Here is a 21,506-nt window from a genome sequence, read left to right on the forward strand (position 1 = left end):
GGCCTCTGCGGTATATTGTCTGTGCAGCGGCCAATGACCACATATCAGAGACAACATTAGGAAGGATTCATGGATCAGATTAGGGGTGTCTCAAAAGAGTCAAACGTTTGAGTATTTTTTAGGCTAGGAATATGGAAAGAGAACAGTAAGGCAGTCTAGCAGGATCCTCTAGAGTCAAGGATTCCTCAGGTTCCTTTCAACCTTAGACTGTATCTACAAGCAAATACTCAGATCTTTCAGACATATCTTAGACACAGCTGGTTTCTTAGAGTTTTTGACCTGGAAGGATCTTTAGGGATCATTTTTGTTGAGTTTATTAATAGAAGAAAAAAATTAATTTCCAAAAGGTGAAGTATTTTCTTCTAGATACAGCTAGTTGTGTTGTTTATCAAAAACAAAACAAAACAAAATAGACCTGCTCTATGGTTACAGAATAGGGCAAAACATTTAGGCAAAAGGTGTTCTAAATTTTTCTTCTGACCGGGGTTGGAAATTCCTACTTCTCTATCCTCTATTATAATTATGGTTTGGGAGAGGGCCTAATTTTGCCCCCCTATATAACACCCTGATTCATGAGACACGGGAAGAAAGTGGTGGTGGTGGCGTGGGTTCCTGCTAAGACCTCAGAAGCATCATCCAGGAGGAAGTAGCATAGCAACAAGCAGGAAGGTAGTGAGATGTTTCCATGGTGTGATTTAAGGGGGTACCATGGTTACCATTCCATACACCAGTGCCAATCATCTTTCTATAAGAATAGTCTCATTGCTTTGGGCCTTGAAATCATTTGCAACCTTTAGAATTCTCCGTTTAAAAAGAACAGTTAATGTATCTAATTCTATCAGTTAATACATTAGTTTGTCACTAGCACGTTGAATATCTCCTAGGTGCTAGGCCAATAATGATCTTTCTCTCTCTCTCTCTCTTAACCTCTTAATTTATTAGTTGTTAGATACTTGAGAACAAGGCTCTGTAGGGAATGGCATACAAACTAAGAACCTTGGGGTTGGGTACCAGGATGGTTAGGAAGGTGAACATTGGATTTAGATATAACTGGGTCCTACTATCAACTCTGCCACTTAGTACTGCGACCTTGGGAAAGTTAGCCAGCTACTGTATGGAATCACAAATCTCCTTATTTGTAAAATAGGGATAACAATTATACTTCTTAGGGTTAGTTAGGGTTAGTTTTGAGAATTGATTAAATAATCCCTGTTGGGCACTTGAAACAGTGCGAGGCACATATAAAGTATTTCATGAATGGTAATTATTTCTGCTGTAATATCAGCTTCGAAGACATAGACTTGAAGAGGGTAGGGGAGAGGCACCAAAGAAAAGTTATATCCCTGAAACAGGTCTTCTCAAAGTCAACTTTATCCACGCAATCTTATCTCTACAGGAAAGATTGTGTATCAGATCAAAGCCAAGGGACACAGCCATGTGGCCACATTGCAGAGGTGTCCTCTCCTCCAGGCAAGCTCTGGGAGGATGGCAAGTATGTGTTCACATGTGCATGGCATCCGGCTTTTCAACCTGCCCTCTAGTCTCATTTTTCCTCCTCATCCCAACCTTCCTTGGAATTTCTAACCTCTAGGTAATTATACATGTTGTTTCTTCTGTCTGGAAAACATTTGGCTCAACTGGCCTGATTTCTTTCTACTTGGCCTTCAGGTCTCAGCTTAGATTTAACTTTCCCTGGGAAGCCCCAACGAGGCTGGGTGGAGTGCCCCTCTTGTGTGCTTCCCCACAGCCCTGCCAGAGACTGTACGACATTCATCATGATTGCTTATCTTCCCCACTAGGTTGAAATTTAGTGAGAGCAGGGGCCTCATCTAGGGGGTTCCCCTAGAAGTTGGGGTTCTCTGAACCTACCTTATGTGTCAAGGTACAACAAGATCATTTAGTTGCTCTGAAAATATTGCTTATTAGGATACTATCAATATTGTTCTCCTTTTCCCTTGTAGAAATTATCTGCAGATTATTTGTCAAAACATGGAGGGTTCTTCATAAACTTAAAAATAATGCATGTAGGGACCATTTCTGCTTACCCGATCCATGCTTGACCAGGATGTTGGTGCTTCAGCTGATGAAGAAAAACGTGTATCTGATCTAGCAGCTGGTGGACACGTCTTCCAAGGCATTTTTTAAAGGGCCATGTTAAATCACTGTGAAAGGAAAACAGATTTGGGTTTCTTCTCAGTGGGAATCTAGGCTATTTTGGACACAAAAGCTCTCAATTACTTTCCCCGACACCGGGACTTTTCCAATTTAGCATGTGACCTCTTCTGAATCGGTGGGTGACATAGGGTAACCACATATTTATCATTCAAACCGAGGCACTTTTGAGCTCCAGCCTGTGCCCTAGGCCTGATACCGTTCCCCTTTGTTTCATGTGTTGGACAACTGAAAGAGGAATCACAGACCTAACTTCCTCTAGAGCAGGGGGATTGGAAGGGAGCACTTACTACATAGTGTCAGATGCATGTGTGGTTAAAAAACCTTAGTCCAGTTGCTGTGCAACCGGGATTTGGAATGGAAGAAAAACAACATGTGGTAGCAAGTGGTTTATCTTTCCATTAAAAAATGATTTATTTTGAAAAGATTTCCAACTTAAAAAGAACACTTGGAATGGGGGGCACCTGGGTAGCTTGGTCAATTAAGCACCCAACTCCCGGTCTCAGCTCAGGTCTTGGGGTTGTGAGATTGAGCCCTGCGTCATGGTCAGTGCTCAGCATGGTGTCTGCTTGAGATTCTCTCTCTCCCTCTGCTCCTCCTCTGCTTGCACTCTCTCTCTCAAATAAATAAATAAGTCTTTTTTTTTTTTTTAAAAGAACACTTGGAAGTCAACCACAAACAAGTGTGAGTTTCCCTTACCCAGATTCCCTAACTGCTAATATTTCACTGCATTGGCTCCATTTCTCTTTTTTCTCTCCGCAGTTCTGTCTCTCAATGGTGTGATTTGGAAAGAATAGAGGAAAGTCCAGGCTTCTTCTTAAAATCATTGACATGGTATCAGCAGGAAGGCTTGGGAAGCAACCAAGCAAGAAGGGCTGGAAATTGGAGAACACAAGTATTTTTTGTAGGCAACCTCTGTTTGCTGGGCACTCAGGTAACTACTTTGTGAATATTCCCTCTTCAAGTTCTTAGAGGAATCCACTGAAGTGGGTATTATTCCCACTTGCAGATGAAGAAATTGATGATCAGAAAAGATAAGCAACTTGCCCAAGGTCACAGGGCCAGGACATGGGCTATGCCTGAATGTGCCATTTTAAAGCTTCTCTCTTTCCATGATTGCACACCTTGTCATTGCAATAACAGTACATGACTGGGAATAAAAAGGCCCAACTCTGTCCCTAAGGCTGTGTGATCTTGGTCAAGGCATTTCATTTGATAGGAATTGAGTTTTCTTGACTATAAAATGAGGGAGACTATGCTAGAGGAGACAGTTAGTTGGGTTCTAATAGGATACCTGAATGAAAGCAACAAAGAACTCATGGTCAGCTACAGGGAAGGTCAGAGGCCTCTCCTGGCAGCACTCCACAAGCAGCCACTTCCAACCACACAGGCACAAGATGGTGGAGGCCACGATAGGAAACCCCTGATCAAATTAGGAGGAAAAAGCCAAAATCCTGCCCCCACCCACAGTGATGAATATCTTGCCCCTATTTAATAACTGCAGATAAAATATAGAAACCCAAACTCTGGGGAAACAGCTCTCTCTCTCTCTCTCTCTCTCTCTCTCTCTCGTCTGCTTCTATAATTTTCCAACCTCAGCTCTAATTTTTTGGGTTTTATTTTTATTTTTATTTTTTTAATTTTTTTTTTTTATGATAGGAATTCTTTCAGCATCTGGCTCCCAGTGAAGGCAGACCCAACCTCCTCTCATTGATTCTGAATCTATCCCTTGGTACTAAACATCATTGGTTTCATATCTACTCCTCGGGAAGATAGTGATTCTAAAGCCACCAGACACATGACCATCATGTGATGGCAGCTACCCTATCTCTCCTGAAACCTTTTTTCTCCTGACAAAATATTCCTATTCCTTCAACTCTTCTTTGTAGGATATGACTTTTATCATATGGTTTTATCGGGATGGTTCTCTCACCATCATAGTACCCCCCTGCCCCCCAAAAGATACTCTAATGTATCTACACCTTTCTCAGAAAACTGATCCAATAGCACTAAGATGCTTCTCCTGATTCGCATTGTATGCCTTCAGCTGAAGGCCAACTGGCCTCGGCAGGGGCCATCTCACCGAACTTGTTCACTAATACTAGAACTAGTGGGAAATGATATAACCTATTAAATTGTTAAAGTTTTTTGACGTTTGGCATTCATTTTCTTCCTTCCTTCCTTCCTTCCTTCCTTCCTTCCTTCCTTCCTTCCTTCCTTCCTTCCTTTTCTTTCTTTCTTTTCCTTCCTTCCTTCCTTCCTTCCTTCCTTCCTTTTCTTTCTTTCTTCCTTTTTCTTTCTTTCTTCCTTTTTTCTTTCTTTCTTCCTTTCTTTTCTTTCTTCTTCCTTTCTTCCTCTTTCTTCTTCCTTTCTTTCTTTCTTTTCTCTTTCTTTCTTTCTTTCTTTCTTTTCTTTCTTTCTTTCTTTCTTTTCTTTCTTTCTTTCTTTTCTTTTCTTTCTTCTTTCTTTCTCTTTCTTTCTTCTTTCTTTCTTCTTTCTTTCCCTTTCTTTCTTTCTTTCTTTCTTTCTTTCTTTCTTTCTTTCTTTCTTTCTTTCTTCTCAACCTAGTTTCCTTTTTAGGAATTTTCACTTCCCCTGTAGATACTATCTGTTGGGATTGTAATCAGGAGTTCTGTTTATTCCTCCCCAAGAACAGGGTGATGACGCAAGCCGAGCCAATCTGCTGTTCTCTGCCTGGAATTTGAATCTTGAACAGAAGGACAGTAATGCCGAAGGTAGTTGGACTTCCACCCCCACAGTGAGGCTCCTTGATCATACTGTTCTTGGTATATAGTTCTATTGTTGTGGCTCCTCTTTTTAGCCTTCCATTCTTTCTCTGAACCTCACATCCTTCCAGTATATCCCTCTGGCTTATGTTAGCTACAGATGCTATCTATCACTTGCTATCAAAGAAGCCTCACCATTGTCCATGGTGGTGTTCCTATCTACTGTATGAATACTCTGTAATCTCTCCCTAAAGGTTTCTTTACTACTTACTCATACAATTTTAAAAAGTTATAAGTTACCTTCTGCCTTTTAGTTTTATTGTGATTTGCTATCTATATTTCCAGGAGGCTGAACCCATGGTAGAGAAATCCGAATGTGTTCCCATCTTCCCCTCCTTCCTACGATGTGATTCTGTAATTTTTACCAAGAAGTCAATTAATAAAGTGTCTAATTTTGACTGAACATAAAAGATTAGTGGCCTTTTAAAAAGGCAAAATGTCTGCCTTTGAAATGGGAAAAAGTCAGCTCAGTTGTGGAATCGCGTGGGGTGCAAGAAGTTGTGTTCCCTTCCAAGTAAAACCGGGGGAGTAAGGCACATTTGCATCTGCCAAAATGTCAATATTCTGCAATTAAGTCAGATTTTATTCTCTTGCTGGTGTGGAGATGACAAAAGGAAAGCAGGTATCCAAGCATAAGGTTGAAATCAGTTCTTGAGGGAGAGTGAATGCGTTGTCATCGCAGTGACAAAGCACTGGGAAACCAGTGCTGTGGTGTTAGAATGAGATAGCGTGGCCATCCTTCGTCCCGCTCGTACTTGACCCCCATCTAGTATGCATTTGGTCTGCACTCATCTCCGTCAAGTTCAGGGTTTTGTTACTATAGTTTCATAGTCTCTCCTTACTGGTGAGATCGCAGTCAGATGCTAGCCTGGGAATACCAGCTACTTCCTCTGGGAAGTGCACGTTGAGGCAGTTAGAAATGCAAGAAGTTTCTTGGGGGCTACCATCTGTCGGAGCAGGAAGGAAAGGGAAGCAGGATTGAGCAGGGACAGCCTCACGCCACCGCGCAGATCTGACAGTTTCTGCCAACCCAATGAGAAGCTCCTGTTACAATTGGAAAGCTTGCCGATTAGAGGAATCCTGCTTTGGAGAGAAGCAGCCAGGCCCTAGTATCCTCATCTTGTGGTCATTGGTAGAGTCTGCCCAGGAAGAGAGTGGCATCCGTTCACAATCTGCAGACCCCGAAATACTGTAGCCTGCAGTTATTGAACTCCTTGCAAATGAATGGAGATCTGAGCAGTGTATTCCTTTGGCTGTCACACTGTCCCTCTGAATTGTGTCCTGAATCCATTCATAGAGTAATTGCTCAATGCACGGGCTGTGGGGTCAGTGTAAGTTCCAATAATCTTTGCTCATGTGTGATCTTAGAAAAATTTTTAAACCTCTCTGTGCCTCATACTCCTCATCTTTAAAGTGGAGATAAAATCAATAATAACCTTATAGAATTATTGTAAAGCACGTAGAAAAATACTTGACAAATATATGTTGTATGTAAATGATATAAGTGTAACATATATTTGCTATTACGTGTTTATTCACTGAATGTCAGCTATGAGCCTATCCCATTGAAAGTACATCTGAGAGTCCTAGGGGTAGGTCCTGATTACTAATCAGTGATATGCTGAGATCGAGGACTTAGCTCATGTCTGATGGGCAGACTTCATTGCTTCTGGGTTTGTTTTATTTGGAATATTTTTTTCTTTATTTTTTCATGAAAAATTAGCTTTGGTGGCTAACTACAGTGAGGCAGGCTTTTGGTTTTATATGTCAGGCTTCCGTTTATTTGTATGTTGAGGTGGAACAGGGAGCATTCTTTCCAAATTGTCACACCCATGTGAGTAAACAGGACCACAGTCTATACTTTTATGAACTATAGAGAAAGAACTTCCTTAACAGAAGTTCCCTGAATGCTGTCAGGGATATCATTTTATTTATCAAGAAACACTGATACAATAATTAGAGGTCTCAAATATTACTTTAAATGCATTAAATATCAATTCGCTTAACCCTTAAACTACTCTATGATGTTGGTGCTGTCAATACCCTCATTTTAGAGCCATGGCAACTGAGGTACAGTGAGGTTAAATGGCTTGCCCAAGGACAGAGGCTCTAATGAGGAGCAGAGTTGTTCTTGGAACAGAGGTGGAATGTGTGTGTATAGAACTCGTGCTCAGAACAATCAGACATCCTGCTTCTGAGTAAGATCTCATCTTTAAAATGATGCATAAAGAAGATGTGGTCTATACATACAATGGGCTACTATTCAGCCATCAAAAAAAAAATCTTGCCATTTGCAACGACATGGGTGGAACTAGAGGATATTATGCTAAGCAAAATAAGTCAATCAGAGGAAGACAATTATCATATGATCTCACTCATATGTGGAATTTAAGAAAGAAAACAGATCATAGAGGATGAGAGGAAAAAATAAAATCAGGGAGGGAGACAAACCATAAGAACTTTTAATCATAGGAAACAAACTGAAGGTTGCTAGAGGGGAGGGAGTGGGGGGATGGGGTAACTGGGTAATGGACATTAAGGGGGGCACATGATGTAATGAGCACTGGGTGTTATGTAAGACGGGTGAGTCACTGACCTCTACCTCTGAAACCAATAATACATTGTATGTTAATTAGTTGAATTTAAATGTAAAAAACTATAGAAAAACTTAATACAGATGAAAAAATTCCAAAGAAAAAAAATTAAAAAATAATAAAATTCTTTCTCCTATTGCCCAATTGTGAAGACTCTGGAGCATAAATCTCTGAAAGTCCAAATTTATTCTGGAGTGAGGAGGATTCATCTATCTTGCTTTTGAGAAGAGCCCTTAAATTGTGTGGCTCTGAGTTTATGCTACTTGAGGACCTTTCATTTGGAACCTGACACCGTAGCCCTTCTTGGATCCAATTTGGCAATTGTCTGGCAAAACAGTTAGGACAAGTTCTCTAGCGTCAAGCCACATCTGAAGGCAATAAAATTGACCCCTAGTTGACTAGGTTGATATTTCTCTAAGAGTTATGGAATTTGGCATTTAGGAACATGACTTTGCCTTAGGTTAATTATTACTTTAAATTATATGTTCAAAACAACTTATTTTCCCCCACCTATAATCCTTATTTTTTTGGTGTGTGCGTTTTGTGTATGAGCTTCCTGTGTCTCACCTTCCATACATGGAAGAAATAATCTGGCAAATTGTAATATAGCAGAATAACAAAGCAGGAAAGAATATCCAATGGAAAAAGATAGTCTCTTCAATAGATGGTGTTGGGAAAATTGGACAGCCACAGGTAGAAAAATGAAACTGGACCATTTTCTTATACCATATACTGAGATAAAGTCAAAATGGATGAAAGACCTAAATGTGAGACAGGAATCCATCAAAATCCGAGAGGAGAACACAGGCAGCAACCTCTTTGACCTCAGCCACAGCAACTTCTTGCAAGACATGTCTCCAAGGGCAAGGGAAACAAGGGCAAAAATGAACTATTGGGACTTCAAGGTAAAAAGCTTCTGAATAGCAAAGGAAACAGTCAACAAGACTAAAAGACAAGCTACAGAATGGGAGAGGATATTTACAAATGACATATCAGATAAAGGGCTAGTATCCGAGATCTGTAAAGAACTTCTCAAACTCAGTACCCAAAGAACAAATAATACAGTCAAAAAATGGGCAGAAGAAATGAACAGACATTTCACCAAAGAAGACAAACAAATGGCCAATGGACGCATGAAAACATGCTCCACATCACTTGGTATCAGGGAAATACAAATCAAAACCACAGTGAGATACCACCTTAGAGGGTTGGAATAGTTAAAATTAACAAGTCAGGAAACGACAGATGTTGGTGAGGATGTGGAGAAAGGGGAACCCTCTTGCACTGTTGATGGGAACACAAGTGGGATAGCCACTCTGAAAAAAACAGTATGGAGCTTTCTCAAGAAGTTAAAAATAGACCTATCCTATGACCCAGCAATTGCCCTAGTAGTTATTTACTCCAAAGATACGAATGTAGTGATCAAAGGGGCACCTGCACCCCAATGTGTATAGCAGCAACATCCACAATAGCCAAACTATGGAAGGAGCTGAGATATCCATTAACAGATGAATGGATAAAGAAGAAGTGGTATACGTATATACAATGGAATATTGTGACTCAGCCATCAGAAAGGATGAATATTTACCATTTACATTGACATGGTTGGAACTGGGGGGTATTATGCTGAGTGAAGTGAAATAAGTCAATTAGAGAAAGACAATGATATGGTTTCACTCATATGTGGAATATAAGAAACAGTGCATAGGATAATAGGGGAAGGGAGGGAAAACTGAATAGGAAGTCATCAGAGAGGGAGAAAAGCCATGAGAAACTCTTTAGGAAACAAACGGAGGGTTGCTGGAAGAGAGGTGGGGGGGGGATGGGATAATTGGGTGATGGGCATTGAAGAGGGCATGTGATGTGATGAGCACTGGGTATTACATGCAACTGATGAATTATTGAACTCTACATCTAAAATTAAGGATGTACTGTATGTTGGCTAATGGAATTTAAATTAAAAATCATTAACAAAAGCATTAGATTTTCATACCAGGCAGTCATGATTCATGGCAGATTTTCAGAAATCAAAACCCAATTCTAAAGAGAAGAGAAAGAAGGAAGACATGCAGAAACCCCTACAAAAAGAGAAGACTCAGGATAATCAACTAATACTCAGTCCTACTGAATAGGGAGTTAGACCATCTGAATTCTTACCCCAACTCTTCCATAAATTCATTAGATGACCTTGGACAGGATCATATGTAGTTTCTCTGGGCCTTAGATCATCAGTGACTTCTACGTTAATTTCAACCTCAATAATCTGTTGAATTTAGGAACAATCTTTTTTTTTTTTTTTTTTTTTTTTTAAGTAGCCTTCACGCCCAACATAGGGCTCGAACTCACAACCCCGAGATCAAGAGTCACACATGCTCTTCCAACTGAGTCAGCCAGGAACCTCAATACCCTGTAGAATTTTGAGGAAAGGACAATGGCATAGGATTATGAAAGGGAAAAATAAAGCAATATTTATTATACTGATTCCTTTTTTTCACTCGTTATGAAGCTGTATATGAGCTCTAGCTCATGTGAGACAAATTCCCGTTATGTCATTTACTATGAGAAATAAAGGAGATGGTAAATCACCAAGCGAATTTTGTAGAAACAAATTGTTGTGATAATATTATTTTTAATGACTTTCTTAATTCAGCTCCAGAGATGGCTTTGACAGGTGAAGTCAGGTGGGGCTTACATTGATCTAAGCAGGCTCACTTGACAATCTTTTACAATAGACATCTGGCAGCCACAGTGACAATTATTTTTTTATTCCTCTTTCAAGCTCATTGTCTTTCTTCTCATGTCTTCCCACTGTTTTTTTTGTCACTGTCACTAACACGGTAGATCCATAATCCAGGATTTCTGTCTCTTATTTTAAACACAAAGAAAACAAGGGCATAAGGTAAAATAATAATACTGTGAAATTTAATTTTATAAACACCATAGCTGAGAGCAAGTAAGGTTTTACTTTAATGGCATCTTAACATTTAAGTAATTAAATCATGCTTTTAGTTCACCAATATTGGGTCGGCTCTTGAGCCTAGGCACTACAGCAGGTGCTGAGGATACAGTAGTGAGTAAAAATACACCTTATAATCCAATGGGGAAGGTAATTTCACGAGGACAGAAACATAAGTGAGAAGCACAGAGAGCTCTGGGGATGTGAGCGTGGCTGGGTCTGCCCTGGCCTGAGGCAAGAGGGCAGGGAACATTTTCCTAAGAAATGGACTTTTGAGTTCAAAGATTAAACAAAAAAGTACATGATATTCTGCTACTCTGACACACGTTTCTGTAAGTCAGATTGGCTCACGCAGGATTGGTAAATTGGATGGTGCCCATACAAAGTGAAAGTCACGTTCCTTGATAATGAAGATTTTCCCCAGCATTAAATTAAATTAAATTTAAATTTAAATTAAATTAAATTTAATTTTTTCTCAGCATTTTAGCTGCAACCAAGTAATGCAGTTGAAGGCAAAACCTGCTCACAGAGCTGTGCACAGCAAAGTGTGAGAGAATACAGTAGTGTGCACGTTGCCCATCCGACCCATTATTCCCTGCAGCCTGGACACATGTTCTATGTTAGAAGTACTCACTGGGTGTTCCATTTGATCTTTGGGAATTTGCCCTTTCTCCCTGTAAATGCGGAAAATCAGTCCTTCTTCACCCCCCTTCATCATAAAACTTGAGCGTTTGGGGGAAGATTCCCATGTTTATGATAGCATTTCTTTATTTGTTAGGATTAAAATGTCATTTTAATGGTACTGGTATTTTCTACTAGGATTGTTGTTTTTTAATTATTGTCGTTGTTCAGATTAGAACGTTGCATAAATTTTGAGTTGTTTGTCCAAGTTTCATTTTCTTTTTCTTTTCTTTTTAAATATTTTATTTATTTATTTAGAGAGAAAACAAGTGACAGAACGCGAGCAGGGGTGTAGCAGACTCCCCACTGAGCAAGAAGCCCAAGGCTGGACTTGATCCCAGGACTCTGGGATCATGACCAGAGTGGGAAGCAGATGCTTAACTGACTGAGCCACTCAGGTGCCCCCTGTTTTTCCTTTAAGATTTCACAAGGGAGTATTTGCAAGTAACTTACAGCAGAAAAACACCTTTATTTGAAAGCAAAGTCACATTTGAAAATTATATGCAACAACTAGACATTTTTAAATGAAACTCTTTTTCAAAGAGCGCAACGTAGGTATGTTAAATCTTTACTTTTCAGTTTAATTTAAGCATACAGCTCTTACTTCACCTTTCTAAATAATTGGGGACATACAAAAGTTGTTTGATCTATTTAGGATAACGAGCTAATATCAGGAGACCTTGACCTGTATGCACAACAGATACCAGATGCATTATGAGGCCAAAGTGTTTTTTAAAAATAAATTTTATTAAGCACACTTTGCATACACTGTGATCCATACACTTTGAGTTTAGAATAGGATGAACTTAGACCAGTGTAGTCACCACCTTGAAAGCTTCCCTCTGGCTTCTTCCCTGCCAGTTCTCCCCACCCCAGTCCCCAGCAACCACTGAGCTCTATATATTGGATTAGTTTTCTCTAGACTTTCCCGGGTCGAGCAGTCAAGCAGTGCCTTGGTGACAGCGTCCTTGCCAGGTGCCAACTGGGGGGCTGACTGCTTCTGCACAGGCTTGGCCAGCGAGGCAGCATGAACCCAGAGAAATTCTTAAGAAACCACCACCTTTTCAAAGCAGTTGTACCTTCTTAGGTTCTCACCCAGGAGGGTGTGTGATGGTTCCCCTTGCTTTACATCCTCACCAACATTGTATCTAGAGAGTCATTTTAGCTTTAGACAGGACGGATTCGTTTGCTGCTCCTTTACCTTCTGTAGATCCTCACTCTGTCAGCTTTCAGGGTTTTATTTGATTAAGTATACATGTGTCTGACATTGTTGTGTCTTCTTGAGGAATTGACTTCTTTATTCTGATGAAATACCCCTTTTCATCTCAAGTAAACTTCTGAAATGTACTCTGATACATACTTTCTAGTGGTTGTTCTAATGTTTGCAATATGCATCTTTAATTTCTCACAGTGCAAACTCACAAAATACTACACCACTTCACGTTATCATACAAAGACAAGGCAATACCGCATTTCCATTTTTTCCTCCTACTCTTAGTGTTCCTCTTGTTCTACATCTTATACCTAAAGACGCTATAAGCTCTGATACATTATTATTATTTTTGTTTTAAGTGGTCAATTATCTTTTATGTAAAATTGAGGAAAAATATTCTGTATTTATGTCCATATTTATCATTTCAGCACTCTTGTGCCTTTGCGTAGAATCAAGTTTTCATCTGGTGTAATTTTGCTTTTGTCAAAAGCACTTTAATATTTCTTGCAGCACAGGTTTGCTGGTGGCACTTCTCACAGTTTTAATTTGATAAATTATTTTGCCTTCATCTTTGAAAGATTTTATCATATATAAAGTACTGGGTTGAGGTTTTGTTTTTTTTTCCCCCTCTCAAGCACTCAAAAAATGTTCTATCATTATGTCAGCCTCCAAGATAACCATCAATGCTCCTCACCTCCTGGTGCTCATGTGTTCATGTAGTCTTGATCCACAGTGAATCAGGGCTAACTCATGTGACCAACAGAATATCGATTGAAATCAGGGCAGCCCGGGTGGCTCAGCAGTTTATCGCTGCCTTCAGCCCAGGGCCTGATCCTGGAGACCTGGGATCAAGTCCCACGTCAGGCTCCCTGCATGGAGCCAGCTTCCCCTTTGCCTGTGTTTCTGCCTCTCTCTCTCTCTCTCTGTGTCTCTATGAATAAATCAATAAAATCTTAAAAAAAAAAAAAGAAATCGATTCATGTTACTTCTCAGACTGGTTATGCAGTCACCACATCTCGCCCCTTGGTTTCTTGGAACACTCATTCTGGATGCAGCCGCTCATCATGACACGAGGATTTCAAGCAGTCTCACGAAGTGGACCATGTGGAGATAAACAAACTTGTCAGCATCAACTTGTCAGACAGGAGACTGATAGGCCTTGGAAGTGGATTCTCTAGCCCCAGTCCAGAAATCTCATGAGAAGTCCAACCAGAGTTGCCTAAATGAGCCAGTCCCAAATTCCCGAGACATAAATATTGTGAAAGATGATATATTATCATGTGGTTTAAAGCCACCAGTTTTGGGGTGATTTGTTAAGCTACAGTAGATACTAATACAATTTTCTTTTGGTTTGCGTGATTTTTGATAAGTAGGGTACAGTCATACCTAATTTTGTTCCATTCTATGGATGATAGATGATTTAGATCTATCTAAATAGATAGATTTTCTTTAGATGATTATAGGATTTTTCTCTTTGTTGTTCTTCAGTAATTTAATTATGTTGTGCCTTGGTGTTTTTGTGTGTGTGTTTGTGTGTGTGTGTTAATGTGTGTGTGTTTGTGTGTGTGTGTGTGTGTGTGTGTGTGTTAATCTTGCTATTTGTTGAAATTCTTGGGTATATGCATTTATAGTCTTGAACAAATTTGGAACATGTTTGGCCATTATTCAAACACGTGTGTTAGACTGTTAAATATCTTCCCATATGTCACTCAGGGTCCAGTGTTTTTACTCATTCTTTTTACTTTGTTTCATTTTGCATAAATCTTTGCTATGTCTTCAAGGTCACCAATCTTTCCTTCTGCAATATCTAATTTGATATTAATCCTATTCAATGGGTATTTTATTTTTCATCTCTAGACGTTCCATCCAGAAATTCTCATATGTTCATCTTTTCCTATAGATCCTTAAGCATATTGAAAATATTTATAATACCTGTTTAAGTATTCTTGCCTGTTAATTCCATCATCTCTGTTATTTCTGGTTATATTTCCATTAACCTATTTTTTTTACATTGTGGATCACATTTTTTTCTGCTCCTTCTCATGTTTATTCTTATAGTAATTTTTCTGATGATGAACATGGTGAATTTTACATTGTTGAGTTCTGGATTTTATTGTATTTCTTTGAAGACTGCTGGACTTCAGTCCAACATGCAGATGAGATCAAGGCTCATTTTTAAACTCCTCAGTGTAAATATCCAGAGTAGCTTTTTTTTTTTTTCTGTGGTTAATTTGGCCTACTACAAGGCATGAGCTCTCTGGAATCCTGACTAAATGTCCTATGCATTCATCAGCATCTCTTTACTCTGGCTTTTGGGAACTTGAATGATTCCCAGCCCTGTGTGAGCTCCAGGACTTGTCCTGCTTCAAGTTGCCTGGAAATTACTTGTTCCTCAGAAATTAATTTTTCCTGGCCTTGTGGAGTTGTATCCAATGCCTTTGAAGATTGGTATTCAGTCCACTATTCAAGCAGACTCCTAGGCAGATGTCCAGTGCTGTTTCTCTATGCATCTCCCTCTTCTTTAGTGCTTTGCCCTGTAAATTCTGGCCATTTCAATGCCCCCAAACCCAACTTGTCTCCTCAACTCACTGACATTTCTGGGTCCTGCTTGGGTTCCCCCTCCCTGTATTGTCCTCCAGAAATTATCTCTAGGCTAAAAGCTGAGGTAACTGTAGGGCTCATCCCATTTGTTTCCCTTCTCGAAGAGACTACAATGCCATGCTACCTGTTGTTCAATATTGAAACAGCTGCTATTAATTTTTTTTCTGGTTCACTACTCTAGTTGTCCATGGTGAGAGGTTAATTCTAGAGCCTGTTGCTATCTTGCGACCAGAAGTGGACATTCTAACCAAAATGTTTTTATTAAGAAAACTCTAAGAATGCATCATTTCTTTCATAGTATTTAAATACTCACATGCTGACACACAAATTTAATAATTTCAATGGCTATATTTGCAAAATTTTCCAGAAAAGCCTATTCATTATGGGCCCCACAAAGATACCACATTTCTGAAATAGAAGAAGACCAACTTGATGCAACTCAGACTGGTGAGCACTGTCTGTCTAATGGTCAGTGCTTCCACCAAACCCGTGGCTGAGTCTCATTTCCAGAGTTACCACAGAGGACAGGGAGGCCAGATTCTTTAGTTCGTGACAAATTTTTAGATTCTAGGGGTGTGATTTCATGCACTACACTGAATGCAGGGTTAGGATTTGTTTTCTTAAGATATGATACCTTTCTTGTTTTACTGGACTTAGATGCTGCCAGTTTGACTTTGCCCAGCACGGTAACAATGCTTCATATTACTCATTGCTCTTACTCTGGGAAAGAAAACCCTGGCAGCTATGTGGGAGGAGCTTCTAGTTTGGATGTGGTTCTTCTGAGAGTGAAAAGGACTCTTTTCCTAATGATTAATAATAATAAAATAGCAGCCAACACCACTACTATAACAAATAGTTCACCAGTAGCAGGAATGAAAACTAGAAATCATTACAAAGGATGTATGTTGAATGAATGTACTAATCAGTAAACCTTATTACTGATATTCAATGGATACTGGAATATGAAGGATAATAAAATGCTGGAGCAAGATCTACCCTTCTTCTGTCTCCAAATGTCTTTTCACTAGCCCAGGAGGGTCCATTTTATTGAATCCACTACACTGTCTGACAAAATGTGCTAATGGTGGGCTTTGCTGAGCTCCCGAATATGTGCATTTCCAACTCTTTTCTATTAAAAGCTTTCTTCTCTCATTTCTAGCTGGTAAAAAGCTAAAGCATGGTAGATCTCAGACATAATGAAGGATAATGTAGTTGAATGAAGCAAGCAATTTCGAGTTCTTATTTGTTCATTAGCCTAAGATTTTTTTCCCCTTTCTTTTTGTAGTTTTGCACCATATAGTTTCAGAGAAATTTCCTATTTGGGGGAAAAAAATCCCAGAAGATTAACTCACTCATAGAGCTAAAAGACAATTTTCCTTTAAGCATTATTCAAAAGAAACTAATTATCTTTAGAGAGCTAGGAGAGTTTGCAGTGACCTCTTAGGCTGATTTTGTAGAGGCTTCATAGGACAATTTTTGATTGCTAAGCTATATTCATCTAATTTTTAATTTTAATAATTTTCTGTGAGATATTAAAACAAGATTCATTGCAAAGTATCATTGCAGCTGTTCCTTGGTTAGCTGCAATTATGTATCAGAACTGAATGCTGCTGTTAACATCCATTGGCTCTATTTATTTAGTGTTGCTCCGCATAAGTATATAGTTAAAAAGGAAAAGTTTTATTATTTGAACATATGTCAAGACCCTGATTCATCGCTGTCATCACAAATGGAAAAAATTTTGAATATCAGCTAGAAGGGAAACACTGCATTCTTTAAATCCAAAGAAGATAATTTTAATAAGGTTGGTTCTTTCTAATAGTTTCAGACAACAGGAGTGGATCTGGGGTGGTCCTCCGAAGAACACATGGTGAATGTATCAGAAAAATAGAGAGCACATGGCTTCTGGAAAAAACAAGAGGCCTTCTGATTACCTGATATGCTTCACCAGGTGATTATTTAGTTACAAGATTTAAAAAAAGGTCACTCATTTTTATAAACTGGAAGTGGGGAGGGCAGAGAATAAAATCTTTAATAAATTAATTTAGCACTCGGAAAGAAACTCACATTGGGCCAGTGTACTGTATAATTAGTTTGTTGTGAGAATTAAATGAATTAATACATGAAAAGTGCTTCCAACAATGGCTGGTATGCAATGAAAGTTATATGTGAGGGTCATTTCATGCGGCTACAGGACTTGAAACAATGGCTGGCTGCTTCCAAAGTCCGTCATTTGCTAGGAAATGGGGAAGTCTGTTTCCAGAGCTGTGACCATTTGTATCATAAAACCTCATGCCATTTTATCATTAACCTGGGGACCCACGAGGAACCCTGCAATGATTGACATGATCAAGTCCCGTAATGGTAAAAAATTTCTTTCGTGATTTCCCTGTATCTCATTTTGGCTACATTTTTTCCCTCTTTTTCTTTTGTCATAGTCCTTCAAACAGACATTCAAGATCCATAAAAAAGGAAAAACGAGGAGAAGAGAAGTAACCTGGTAATTAAGGCAAGCAAGTAAGGTTATGCATTTACTCAAAGAATGGACCTAGAAATATATCTTGTAAATTTTCATATATAACGTTTCATTATAATTAATATCCACATTATAATAAACATTATGTTATAATTAATATCTCCAGTTGCAGGTTTCATTTCCTCTTTGGTCCAACAGTTATGTAAAGAAGTGTTCTTTCCCCCACACAGCATGCCCTCCCGTCCTTTGTCTCTCCCTTCCTTCTTTCCATTTTTTCCTTTTAAAATTTCTAATTGGAGATTTTTTTTAAAATGGTTATTTTGAGATTTTATTTACATATTTGACAGAGAGAGAGCAAGAGAACACAAACAGGGGGAGAGACAGGAGAGGGAAAAGCAGACTTCCCGCTGAGCAGGGAGCCTGATGTGGGGTTTGGGGCTTAATCCCAGGACCTGAGATCATGACCTGAGTGGAAGGCAGACGCTTCACCACCCAGGCATCCCAGTTGTGTATTTTCTGAAGATTTGCATATTTGATAAGATTTTTCCATTATTGCTATATGAAAAGGACACTTTACTGAATTATAGAACTCATGAGTCATGGCTGTTTCCTCTAAACATTATGGGATTCCCTCTTTTTTGGCATTGAATGTTGCAGAGAAGATGTCTGGCTCCAGTCTGGTTTTGGAATTTTTATTTTTATCTTCTCATAGATAACCTGGAGTACTGGGTGTTGGATAATATTATGGGCTGAATTGTTTAGTGGCCTCAATAGGGTAGAGAGGGAACAGGGTCGCACATGGGGCAGGAAGGGAGAGATTGATGTGTGTCACGGAAGTTGTTTCCACTCTTTGCTGAAATTATTGCACCAGAGGTCAGATATTTTATACATGTTTTTTTTTTCTTTTTTTGTTCAGCCTCCAAGTACACATGATAGGCACAGCTTTCTCTGGGATCTCCCTGGGGCTTTTACCCACCAAACTGGAAGCATGATTTGTCATTGTGGGTGGATGTCCCTCTACATACAGTGTTCCAAATATCTCTAATTTGGGAGTGTTTTTTTTGGGGGGGGGGGGAGTGTTTTTTAATGTATCAGGAGGAAGTGGTCAGACAGGTAAAATTCTAGATGAGAGAAAACAGAGCTCACAGAATTTCGTTGATTGTCCCTCTCCAAGATATGGTGCAATTAATTCCCATTGAAAAAGTGTCTCCATAGGAGAGGTCTTCATTTTTCTCATGGTCTTTTTTGCCTTTTCAGAATGAGGTTCAGGGTCCTGTCTCCTTCTGCATTTTAGGAAAGTACTTCTCCATGTCAGAATGATCTGTGCTACTGTTGAGAAACTGAGTAGGCAGCAAGGTGAGTTGTGGCAAGGTTTTCTGTTACATCCCCAGGTTTGCTTTTCTGCTCTGGCCCTGCAACCTCCGGATCTCTGCATCTGCCCCCTATGCAGCTCACCTTCACCTCTTGCTCTCACCCTTGATAACTAGGGATTGATGGAGAAATCTGTCACGACTTGCCTCGCTTCTTGGGGCACGGCACCACCTCCAGGGTAGGAGAACTGAATTGGCTTTTGGTGAAATCTTTTGATTCTGTTTCTCTTACTTTATAGGTCAGATAATTCTCTCTATTGGCAACATCTTAGGTTTCAGCACTGAGGACTTGTTTCTGGTATTTTGCTTTTATGATTTTGTCTGTTTCTGGGAGGAGGATTTGAAACTGGTTGTTTCTATGTTATCTTCCCTAGAATTTAAAAAATTACATAGAATTTTTGCTCTCTCTCTTTTTTTAAAAAAAGATTTTATTTATTCATGAAAGACACAGAGAGAGAGAGGCAGAGACACAGGCAGAGGGAGAAGCAGGCTTCATGCAGGGAGCCTGACTCAGGACTCAATCCCAGGTCTCCAGGATCAGACCCTGGGCCAAAGGTGGCGCTAAACTGCTGCACCACCCAGGCTGCCCAGTTCATCTCTTTCTTAAGAGGCAGAAAGATTCCTTTGAGAATTCTTTTTTCTGGTCACTCTCAGTAATGTGGCCGAACTCATTCATTTTTCAACTGTTTCATATTAGCTTTCTTTGGACTTCAAACCCCAAAACTTAGGGGGTCTCCTTTCTTTTGAATAGTAAATATTTTACTAGTGAGTAAATGCTTTCGGCAGCAATAATAAATTCACTTGAACAGAAGACAGTAATCAAGTCAAAATAATACATGCTGGCTCATCAGAAAATTTGTGGCCATTAGGGCTGTCACTTAGAAATCCAAAATCACTCAGACACTGAATCTTAAGATATGTCCTCTTAATAGTTTATATGGAACAGGTCCATTGGACCTGGAATCTATAGAATTCTATAAATTATCACCATTTAATCAAATATGATCCACTGGCAAGTAACTATGGCTTTTAAAGAAATCTGATGAACTATTGGTGAACATTTTGTCTCCTTGCAAACCAATTACTCTTTTGCAAATATTTGATTTTGGATCACTCTGGCTTTTTGCAATCATAAAGTCACCTCTTTGGATACCACAACAATGTCCGCTAAGATTTTCTGCAGAAACGATACCTGATTTTGAATTGTAGGCACTATTGATGGTCCAGAACACATTATCATCAGCATATTCAAAAGCACAATGAGGTATACAGCCATACTGAATAGTACAACTGACAATTTGAAAGGTTTTCCCCAGAGCATCATGAAGCAGAGCTCTATGCAGATCCTGCCATCATCGAACATATATAAGTCTGTTCTGCAATACATTTGATTTTTAAAGTGATTGCAGGGCTTCCAGAAAATCAAATAAACATCTAAAGTGTGTCTAATGATTCATAGTTTTGGGATTCCTCTGGCCTCAAAGAAGCCCAGGGTGTTCTCACCCAGGACTCAGGTGAGCTTTTCTTACCTGGACCACAGAAAGGATGCTCCTTTTTTGAGGCCTGTCATCCACAATGCTCTAACCTCAACTTCTCTGGGGTGGTGGGAGTGGGCCTGAGGAACAGGGGAGCAACAGTAGTGAGTAGGTGTTCTTGCAAGCATGCTTTATCCCCAGGCCACCTGTAGGGTGACTGATAAGACTGCAGAGCCATCAAGTATTGTGACTGGCTTCACTCCAAATGCCTCCCACTCACTTGCAGACACAATTTATTTTGTAGATTATCTCTGGTGAAATTTTATCTCCCTGGCTTCCCTGTGCCCTTGAGGATGCTACTGGGTATCTTTTTTTCCATCTATCAGGTAATGAATACACAAAAAAGCAAACAAATCTGAAATAAAACTGAGAAAATAAATCTACTGCAAATACTGTTATAATACAAAAGCAATGTAAAAGATTTTTGGATTATCTTTCCTGCTGTACATTATTGTTAGCATAGATGATGAGTTGACTCTAACAATGTTGACTTGTGCATTATGTCTATAATTCCTCACTCCCTAGTCCTCAGATAAATCCCTTACTGAAATGATTTCACGTACCAGCAATCACATTTCAGCTGCTTTCAACATGGCACCTTAGCTATTTTTTTGAGTGTGATCTTTCAACTATTTCTACCAAGGGAGGCGTAGATTTTGAATGTTATATACTTATGTTATCTTCTTGAAGTATTTTTTCTATAAAAATGTATGCATTCTAATTTATCTTGTAAGGGATTAAGAGTGGTGTCCTAATTTAGAACATTTCCATCTCTTTCTGACATTTAGTAAGCTGTTAGCGACAACTGACGAGTGTAGCTGCCTTCAAGTTACATCAGTTATATAGTGAACTGGATGAGAATATATTAAGCTTATTTTTAGAATGTTCTTTCTTATAAACGCATCACGGACGTCATAGAGACTTAGCAGCCCCAGTAGTGTGGGAAGTGAACTTGTCAGATATCACTCCCTTTGCAGGGTCAGGTCCAATTGAAACTTAGAAAGGGAAGTAGGGGACCACTCAAGAAAATTCCAAGTGATTCAAGTCGCAGTATTTATAAACCTCTGAGTCAGTAATGATTCAGCGTCAAAGCACAGTGCTAAGGACACTGTTTAGTTAAAG

The 21,506-nt window shown here is 39.3% G+C and overlaps 1 protein-coding gene and 1 pseudogene across 14 annotated transcripts in view; both read right to left on the minus strand.

Moving 5' to 3' along the window:
- The window catches only part of ZC3H12C (zinc finger CCCH-type containing 12C), a 176,790-nt gene that overhangs the window by 134,446 nt on the left and 20,838 nt on the right, over positions 1–21,506 (minus strand). For 12 of the 14 annotated variants that reach the window (XM_049109986.1, XM_049109988.1, XM_049109987.1 and 9 more), the window contains exons 2-3: positions 20,379–20,464; positions 2,046–2,162 (exon numbers count right to left, since the gene is read on the minus strand). The gene's annotated coding sequence lies outside the window, so the exon portion shown is untranslated. Of the gene's footprint in view, positions 1–2,045; positions 2,163–2,871; positions 3,680–9,709; positions 9,864–20,378; positions 20,465–21,506 lie in introns of those variants that run through there. The other 2 variants (XM_049109983.1, XM_049109985.1) reach the window with 2 other exon arrangements.
- On the minus strand, positions 19,669–20,512 carry LOC112671463 (mitochondrial inner membrane protease subunit 1-like; annotated as a pseudogene).

This window comes from Canis lupus, chromosome 5 (assembly GCF_003254725.2).
Source record: "Canis lupus dingo isolate Sandy chromosome 5, ASM325472v2, whole genome shotgun sequence".
NCBI classification, from domain to species: Eukaryota; Metazoa; Chordata; class Mammalia; order Carnivora; family Canidae; genus Canis; species Canis lupus.